The sequence below is a fragment of the Capricornis sumatraensis genome, chromosome 16 (assembly GCF_032405125.1).
Source record: "Capricornis sumatraensis isolate serow.1 chromosome 16, serow.2, whole genome shotgun sequence".
Taxonomy (NCBI): domain Eukaryota; kingdom Metazoa; phylum Chordata; class Mammalia; order Artiodactyla; family Bovidae; genus Capricornis; species Capricornis sumatraensis.
The window spans coordinates 17,616,460-17,626,214 of record NC_091084.1 but is presented as its reverse complement, the minus strand read 5'-3'; positions in this window follow the sequence as shown (position 1 = coordinate 17,626,214).

Here is a 9,755-nt window from a genome sequence, read left to right as displayed (position 1 = left end):
CTTTCTCAAAAGAAGAAAACCTGATCTTTAGTCAGTTAATTTGGCCAGTCATGTAACTAATAAGTGACAGAAGGGAAGTTAAGTCCAGAACCATCTCAGTCTTCAGCCTGAGTTTTAAAATACTTAACTGCACCCCACAGAGTGAAAACCACTTCTGCTGGTTTAGAAAGAGATAATGTATGTAACGTGCTTCCCCCTACCCAGTACGGGCTCAGTCGTGTGCGACTCTCTGCAACCCCTTGGACAGTAAGTAGTCCACCAGGCTCCTCTGTCCATAGGATTCTCCAGGCAAAAATACTGGGGTGGGTTGCCATTTCCTACTCCAGGGGATCTTTCCAACCCAGGGATCAAACCCTTGTCTCTGACATCTCCTGCATTGTCAGGCAGATTCTTTACCATTAGCACTACCTGGGAAGCCCTGTAACATACTTTGGGCATTGCATTTGTGGGGGCTTAATAGAGCTTATTCCTTCTCCTAAGGAAAGAGAAGACCTTAATAACAAGTTCAGGTCCCTAGCAGCCCTCAAGAGACAAGAGAAAGATAGTGTTAGTCTCTCGGTCGTGCCCGAATCTTTGCCACCCATGGATTGTAGCCTGCCAGGCTCCTTTGTCCATTGGATTCTCCAGGCAAGAATACTGGAGGGGGTTGCCAGTCCCTTCTCTGGGGGATCTTTCCAACGCAGAGATCAAACCTGGGTCTCCCACACTGCGTGCAGATTCTTTACCATCTGAGCCACTGGGGAAGCCCAGGTGACAACTGTCTGTATCCATCACTGACTGCACGGGGCAGGCCCCACAGTGCTTTGCAGTGGCGTGGTGGGTGTGGGGCCAGGGAAGCATCTTTGCTCTCCAGGGGAGCTTGGAGGAGGGGACATGTGCTTGGGAGGCTACAAAGTGTAGCGGCGAGATCAAGAGCTCTGCGCTGAAGAACAGGTTTGAAACCTGGCCCTGTCACTTTAGAGCCATGGGATCTTGGAAGATTCCCATAACCTGGCCCAGCCTCTTTCCCTCAGGTGTAAAACACAGATAATGATGCCTCCCATGCAGTGTGTCATGTACCGATGAAACAAGGTAACACACGTAACACACGACATCACCTGGGACACAGGAGATGCTCCTCCATACTTGCTTGCTCCAGAGAGAAAACTGAGTTTTGATCAATCTCCTCCTACAGTATCACTTACCTGCTCCCTCATTTAGGTTGGGATTCTGAGTGCATTGAAATGCAGGTCCTCAAATATTCTAAACCTGGGGTTCTCAAAGTGTGGTCCAGACCAGCAGCATCAGCAGCATCTGGGAGCTTGTTAGAAGTGCAATCCTTGGACCCTACTCTGACCGACAGAATCAGAAACTCCATGGTGGGGCATAGCAGTCTGTTTCAGCAAGCTCTTCTGGTGACTTTCATGCAGCTAAAGTTTAAGAACCACTGCCCTGTAGGCACTGAGCATCCTGAGTTTTCCTCTGTTTTCAGCAGGACTCACTTGAAGGCTCTAGAGAGCCTGCACCTTTCATGTGGTTAGGTGACCAATGTGGAGTTCATGTTCAGGTTGTTCCCATCTTAAACATTTTACAGTTCAGTTCAGTTCAGTCACTTTGCGACCCCATGGACTGCAGCACACCAGGCCTCCCTGTTCATCACCACCTCCTGGAGCTTACTCAAACTCATGTTCATCAAGTCCGTGATGCCACCCAACCATCTCATCTTCTGTCATCCCCTTCTTCTCCTGCCTTCAATCTTTCCCAGCATCAGGGTCTTTTAAAATGAGTCAGTTCTTCGCATCAGGTGGCCAAAGTATTGAAATTTCAGCTTCAGCATCAGTCCTTCCAATGAAAATTCAGGACTGATTTCCTTTAGGATGGACTGGTTGGATCCTGCAGTCCAAGGGACTGTCAAGAGTCTTTACCAATACCACAGATCAAAAGCATCAGTTCTTCAGTGCTCAGCTTTCTTTATAGTCCAACTCTGACATTCATACATGACTACTGGAAAAACCATAGCTTTGACTAGATGGACCTTTGTTGGCAAAGTAATGTCTCTGCTTTTTAATATGCTGTCTAGGTTGCTTATAACTTTTCTTCCAAGGAGCAAGCGTCTCTTAATTTCATGGCTGCAGTTACCATCTGCAGTGATTTTGCAAAAATAAAGTCTGTCACTGTTTCCACTGTTTCCCCATCTATTTGTCATGAAGTGGTGGGACCGGATGCCATGATCTTCGTTTTCTGAATGTTGAGCTTTAAGCCAACTTTTTCACTCTCCTCTTTCACTTTCATCAAGAGGCTCTTTAGTTCTTCTTCGCTTTCTGCCATAAGGGTGGTTTCATCTGCATATGGTTACTGATATTTCTCCTGGCAATCTTGATTCCAGCTTGTGCTTCTTCCAGCCCAGAGTTTCTCATGATGTACTCTGCATATAAGTTAAATAAGCAGGGTGACATCAAATAGCCTTCACATACTCCTTTCCTGATTTGGAACCAGTCTGTTGTTCCATGTCCAGTTCTAACTGTTGCTTCTTGACCTGCATACAGATTTCTCAAGAGGCAGGTCAGGTGGTCTGGTATTCCCATCTCTTGAAGAATTCTCCACAGTTTACTGTGATCCACACAGTCAAAGGCTATGGCATAGTCAATAAAGCAGAAGTTGATGTTTTTCTAAAATTCTCTTGCTTTTTCCATGATGCAGTGGATGTTGTCAATTTGATCTCTGGTTCCTCTGCCTTTTCTAAATCTAGCTTGAATATCTGGAAGTTCACGGTTCACGTACTGTTGAAGCCTGGCTTGGAGAATTTTGAGCATTACTTTGCTAGCGTGTGAGATGAGCCAAATTGGTCATTTTCTGCTGTTCCTTTTCTCTCTTCCACTTAATTTGAAACTCATGTTTCTGGAGACTCATAAAGTATACATCCTAAAGTTAAAGTGTTAATCTCTCAGTCATGTCCAACTCTTTGCAACCCTATGGATTGTAGTCTGCCAGGCTCCTCCGTCCATGGAATTCTCCAGGCAAGGATACTGGAGTGGGTTGCTATTTCCATCTCCAGGGTCTGTTCCCAACCCAGGGACTGAACCAGGGTCTCCTGCATTGCAGGCAGATTCTCCACCATCTGAGCCACCATGGAAGGATGATTGGAAAGGGACCATTCCCACAGGCTGGTAGCTCAGTTGGTAAAGAATCTGCCTGCAGTGCGGGGGACCCCAGTTTAACTCCTGAGTTTGGAAGATCCCCTGGAGAAGGGATAGCTACCCACTCCAGTATTCTTGAGCTTCTCTCATGGCTCAGCTGGTTAGGAATCTGCCTGCAATGCCAGAGACCTGAGTTTGAACCTGGGTTAGGAAGATCCCCTGGAAAAGGGAATGGCTACCCACTCTGGTATTCTGGCCTGTAGAATTCCATGGACTGTCCATGGGGTCGCAAAGAGTCGGACATGACTGAGTGGCTTTCACTTCCTAATGGAGAAGGAAATGGCAACCAATTTCAGTATTCTTGCCTGGGAAATCCCATGGACAGAGCCACCTGGCAGACTACAGTCCATGGGGTCGCAAAGATCTGGCATGACTGAACAACTAACATGGGGTGCTCTGGCCTGGGTCCCTACAGGCACCCCTTGCTTTGCCTCCTTTAAGCTCCTTCTTGCTTTAACATCCCCGCTCAGGCCATTTGCTCAGCGGGACTGTTCTGCATCCTCTTCTTTGTCACCTTGGAGAAGCCTTCCTTTCCACTCCCTCTCAGTAGCTACCCTGTCCATCACTAATCTTTTTTATTGAACCCTGTTCCTTTTCTTCATCACAGGTAGACCCGTTTGTAGTTATAGATGTATATGCATTGTAATGAGCAGGGCCTGTGGTAGGGTATTTGCACACCTAGTGGAGGGTGTGGCTTATTCAATGTAATTGATAATATTTTTTGAGTAAATGAATGAATAAATGAACCACTGCAGCTCTCACATGGTTCTGCCTCCTTTCAAACCCTGTTGTGCTTTCTGTTAATTCGTTCACGTAGTCTTTCTGTTTAGGACTTAATTTTTTTTCTAGTTATTTCTAATTTTTCCCCTCCTGACCTTGGACTTTCCTGAAGATTATGTTCTGCTTAGCATAATACTGGCTCTGTCACTGATGCACAATAAGTAATTTTTGATTTCTGGATGGATCACATATAAGATGTGAATTTTAACTCCTCACCCCCACTGTTGGGAAAGATTGAAGGCAGGAGAAGAAGGGGGCAACAGAGAATGAGATGGTCCGATGGCATCAACGACTCAATGGGCATGAATCTGAGCAAACTCCAGGAGATAGTGAAGGACAGGGAAGCCTGGTATGCTGCAGTTCATGGGGTCGCAAAGGGTCGGACATGACTGAGCAACTGAACAACCACAAAAACCCCCACTCTGAGATTATGCTGTAAAAAAATTTTTTTCTCTTGAATTGAACCATACGGAATGGCTGGAGTCCTTGGGAATGGTGAGAGCTTCCCCATTTCTTTGTCTTTGGCATTTAAAGTACAAGATGTACTGGAAGATGTTCTTGTCTTTAATACATATTCTAGAAAGAGAAGAACTAGATAGGCTGGATAGGCCGTGGAGAGGCCATTCTTCTCTCTATTCTTTCTAGCTATGAACAGAGAGGACATGTTTTTGGAATAAAACACACCAGCATACTTTTCAGAATGATAACTGTAAGCAATCATAAGTGTAAACATTCTGATCAAAGTTATCTCCAGTTATAACAGTCCTTGTTTTTAATAGTGATTTTCTGTTGCTGTTGTTTTAGAAACTCAGTATGATTCCAGTTTTTAGGGAAAAAAGACACTTTCTATACCATCTTTGGAAACAGAATAAAACCTAACTAGTTTTTTGTTCATGAAGAGAGAAAGAGAAAGAAATTGTCATAATATGACATAAACTGTAGAATGAACAAAAGTGAGGCTGGCTTATATTAGTAATGCAATTGGATTCACCCAGCAACTCAATGGAATGATCAATATCGTTAGAAGCTTGGGAGCTTGTAAGCTGGGCAACATTAACTACTCAGCTAATTTAGACGTTCTCAACCAGGGGCAGTTTTGCCCACAGGAGACATTTGGCAATGTCTGGAGCCAGTATTCCCTGGAGAAGGAAATGGCAACCCATTCCCTTATTCTTGCCTGGAAATCGCAGGGACAGAGGAGCCTGGTGGTCCGTTGGATCATAGAGATAGCTAGAGAATTCTAGAAAAACATCTAGTTCTGCTTTGTTGACCACACTAAAGCCTTTGACTGTGTGGATCACAACAAACTGTGGAAAATTCCCAGACCACCTGATCTGCCTCTTGAGAAATCTGCGTGCAGGTCAAGAAGCAACAGTTAGAACTAGGCATGAAACAATGGACTGATTCCAAATTGGGAAAGGAGTACCTCAAGGCTGTATATTGTCACCCTGCTTATTTAACTTATATGCAGAGTACATCATGTGAAATGCAGGGCTGGATGAAGCACAAGCTGGAATCAAAATTTCCAGGAGAAATATCAATAACCAGATGACATTACCAGATACACAGATGACATTATCCTTATTGCAAAAAGTGAAGAGGAATTAAACAGTCTCCTGATGAAAGTGAAAGAGAAGTGTGAAAAAGCTGGCTTGAAGCTCAACATTCAAAAATTGCCAAAGATCATGGCATCATAGTCTCATCACCTTATAGCAAATTGATGGGGACACAATGGAAACAGTGACAGACTTTATTTTCTTGGGCTCCAAAATCACTGCAGATGGTGACTGCAGCCATGAAATTAAAAGACGTTTGCTCCTTGGAAGAGAAGCTATGACAAGCCTTGACAGCATGTTACAAAGCAGACATATTACTTTGCCAACAAAGGTCCATCTGGTTAAAGCAATAGTTTGGATGGATGTGAGAGTTGGACCATAAAGAAAGCTGAGCACCAAAAAATTAATGCTTTTGAACTGTGATGCTGAAGAAGACTTTTGAGAGTTAAACTTGGATGGCAAGGAGATCAAACCAGTCCATCCTAAAGGAAATCAACCTTAAATAGTCATTGGAAGGACTGATGCTGAAACTGAAGCTCCAATACTTTGGCCACCCGATGTGAAGAGCTGACTCATTGGAAAAGACCCTGGTGCTGGAAAGATTGAGGGCAGGAGAAGAAGGGGACGACAGAGGATGAGATGGTTGGATGGCATCACTAATTCAATGGAGATGAGTTTGAGCAAACTCCAGGAGATAGTGAAGGACAGGGAAGCCTGGCGCACTGCAGTCCATGGAGTCACAAAGAGTTGGACATGACTGAGCGACTGAACAATGACAAGACATTATTAGTTGCCACAACGTGGAGTGGGAAGGTTGCTACTGGCATCACATGGGTAGAGGCAGGGATGCTGCTAAGCATCTAACAATGCAGAAGGCAGTCGTCATCACAAAAAATCTCAACCCCAAATGTCACATGTGCCAAGGTTGAGAAACCTTGAAACAACCATTCAGCCAAAACAGTATGAGCTTTCAATATTCTGAAAGTTTCTGTAGTAAGAATAGCAAATAACAATGATTATCATTTAATAAATACCTGTGACATGCCAGGTGCTTTATATTCTGAGCTACTGAGTGTCTCAGTCAGGATGTTGGGTTTGTTTGCAGCTAACGTCTCTCCTCTTCCTTATGAGCTTTCTAATGTCGGTGCATTTTCCCTGTACATGATGGTATCCACCCTCTGCTTCTTGTGTTTTATATAGATCAGATTATGTGTTTAACGGGCTTCCCAGGTGGTGCTACTGGTAAAGAACCTGCCTGCCAATGCAGGAGACATGAGAAACTCAGGTTCAATCCCTGGGTAGGGAAGATCCCCTGGAGTAGGGCCTGGCAACCCACTCCAGTGTTCTTGCCTGGAGGTTCCCCTGGACAGAGGAGCCTGGTGGACTACAGTCCATGGGGTCACAAAGAGTCAGACATGACTGAAGAGACTTAGTACACACGCACATGTGTTTAATGAATATTAGGTAGTGTGCTCAGAGGAGAAAGCCATGAGGCAAGAAGAGACCAGTGTGTCACCATGGGTGTGAAGCTGAAACATCCAGACAAACCGGCCTCATATCCATCATTCACTCAATGAACCAAATGCCTGCGTAGGATGACAGCACAGAGCCTGGCCCTGCTTGTTTTATTGTTCAGTTGCTCAGTCGTGTCCAACTCTTTGCGACCCGAGGGACTGTGGCACGCCAGGCTTCCTTGTCCTTCACTGTCTCCTGGAGTTTGCTCAGACTCACGTCCATTGAGTCAGTGATGCCATCCAGCCATCTCATCCTCTGTTGTCCCCTTCTCATCCTGCCCTCAGTCTTTCCCAGCATCAGGGTCTTTTCTAATGAGTCAGCTCTTCACATCAGGTGGCCAAAGTACTGGAACTTCAGCTTCGGCATCAGTCCTTCCAATGAATGTTCAGGGCTGATTTCCTTTAGGATGGACTGGTTTGATCTTGCAGTCCTAGAAACTCTCAAGAGTCTTCTCCAGCACCACAGTTTGAAAGCAATGTAGGGTGTGTAGATCCAAAACCACAGATGCTGACTCGTTAACTACCTTTCTGCCCATAGAGCTGCATTCAGTTTTTAGTGTAAACATACCTTGTTTCTATTTGGTCCCAATCATAGTTGGAATCTGAAACCAAATATATGTAAAATGTTATTGATGACCTCTTACTGGTCAAATCCAAAGTGTTTTTCTCAGGTCTTAGCGCCTGAAAAATAGTCAAATATATATATTTGATGTAGAAGACTATTCATTTTCTGTATTTGATATAGTGATTATTAATGGTTGAGAAAATTAAAACGTTTGGAGGGGAAAAATTTGCCTGCCAAATTAATCATCACTCGGGATCAATTTGAAAATTCTAGGTGTCGTCTGCTTGATTGGATCAGCAGATTCTTGAGCCCACATACTGTGCCTGTCACTTCTTCAGAAGCCTAAGAGTCTGTAGTATTTGATAGTATCTTCTTAAAATCCCCTCTGTCTTGCTGCTGCTGCTGCTTCTGAGTCGCTTCAGTTGTGTCAGACTCTGTGCGACCCCATAGATGGCAGCCTACCAGGCTCCCCCGTCCCTGGGATTACATGCCTTTAAACCTTCCCAGCTCTTCTACTGGACTTCCCTGGTGGCTCAGATGGTACAGTGTCTGCCTACAACGTGGGAGACCCATATTCTTCCCCAGCTCCTGCCTCTTCTGCCTCCTTCTTCCCTGAATTTTCTGTTCTGGGCATTCTCCAAGTAAACTGATCTTCCCAGTTTCATCTCTTTTTCTCTATAATTCTGTTCTTGACTTCTCAGCTAAGGCCCTTGTGCCTTATTTTCTCTTGCTCAGAGGACAGGAAGCCCTTCAACATCTTTCTCAAACCAGTTTTCCCTCTCAGTTCTTCTTCTTCTTCCATCCTTGGTCCATCCTTTGGATTAACTCATTTATAAATCTTCCAAGAATGATCCATTCTTTCTATGACCCAGCCACAAAATCCGAGTTAACTTGATTACTTTGTTCTTTCTCCCACGATAGCTGTCCAGTCAATGAAAAGAGATAAAATGTTGCTTCAAAGATTTGGTTATCTTCCCTTTATTTGGTATCTTCAAAGATTTGGTATCTCTCTTTTCTACCTCCTTTGCCCAACCTCATGTGTCATTGTTTTCTGCAGCTATTTCCCCGATGGGCTTCCTATCTCCAGGGCTATTGGAGTGTTGCTTGAAATAATAGCAAATGTGTGTTGAGCACTTATGTGCATTGTGCTATTTTATATTTACTACTTTATTCAGTTCCTACAACCACCTAGTGAGGTTTGGTGCTATTTCCCTCATCTTGCAAAAGAAGAAACTGAGATTTAGCAAAGTTAGGTGACTTGCCCAAGTGTCCGCAGATAGAGTGGTGGAACTGTGACTCACCAATCCATCTAGGTTTCATTCCAGTGGATACTTTTAACTATTAAATTCTGCTGTCTCTCGGGATATAGTGATATAGAATCACAGGCAATTAATACATTTTAGTTTCCTTCCTACTTTCCCTCCTTTTTCTATACATCATTCTCCCTCAGCCTATGTTAGTCACTTAGTCACGACTGACTCTTTGTGACCCCATGGACTGTAGCCCATCAGGCTCCTCTGTCCATGGGATTCTCCAGGCAAGAGTACTGGAGTGGGTTGCCAGTCCCTTCTCCAGAGGATCTTCTTGACCCAGGGATGGAACCCAGTCTCTTGCATTGCAGGCAGACTCTTTACCATCTCAACCACCAAGGAAGCTTGATTTGAAGAAGCCCCAGCCAATGCTAAATCCCTACAGTGCCAGTGGCTCTGAGCTCCAGAACCCTTCACGGCTCTCCTTTCTCCTGCATGTAACTCAGTCCTCTCAGTTTTTCCAAGTATCTTCAGTGCTTTCCTGCTCTGGGGTGGCATATTTTGTTATTTTAAATAAATAAATCCTTGAAGGGCTGGTTAGCTGCTGTTTCTTTTGTGTGTTATCAAGTACTAGGGTATCAAACTCTAAATGTGATAGGTATTTGGTAAATAATTGTTATATATTATTGCACCTTGATGCTTTTGAACTGTGGTGTTGGAAAAGACTCTTGAGAGTCCCTTGGACTGCAAGGAGATCAAGCCAGTCAATCCTAAAGGAAATCAGTCCTGAATATTCATTGGAAGGACTGATGCTGAAGCTGAATCTCCAATACTTTGGCCACCTGATGTGAAGAACTGACTCATTGGAAAAGACCCTGATGCTGGGAAAGATAGAAGGTGGGAGGAAAAGGGGA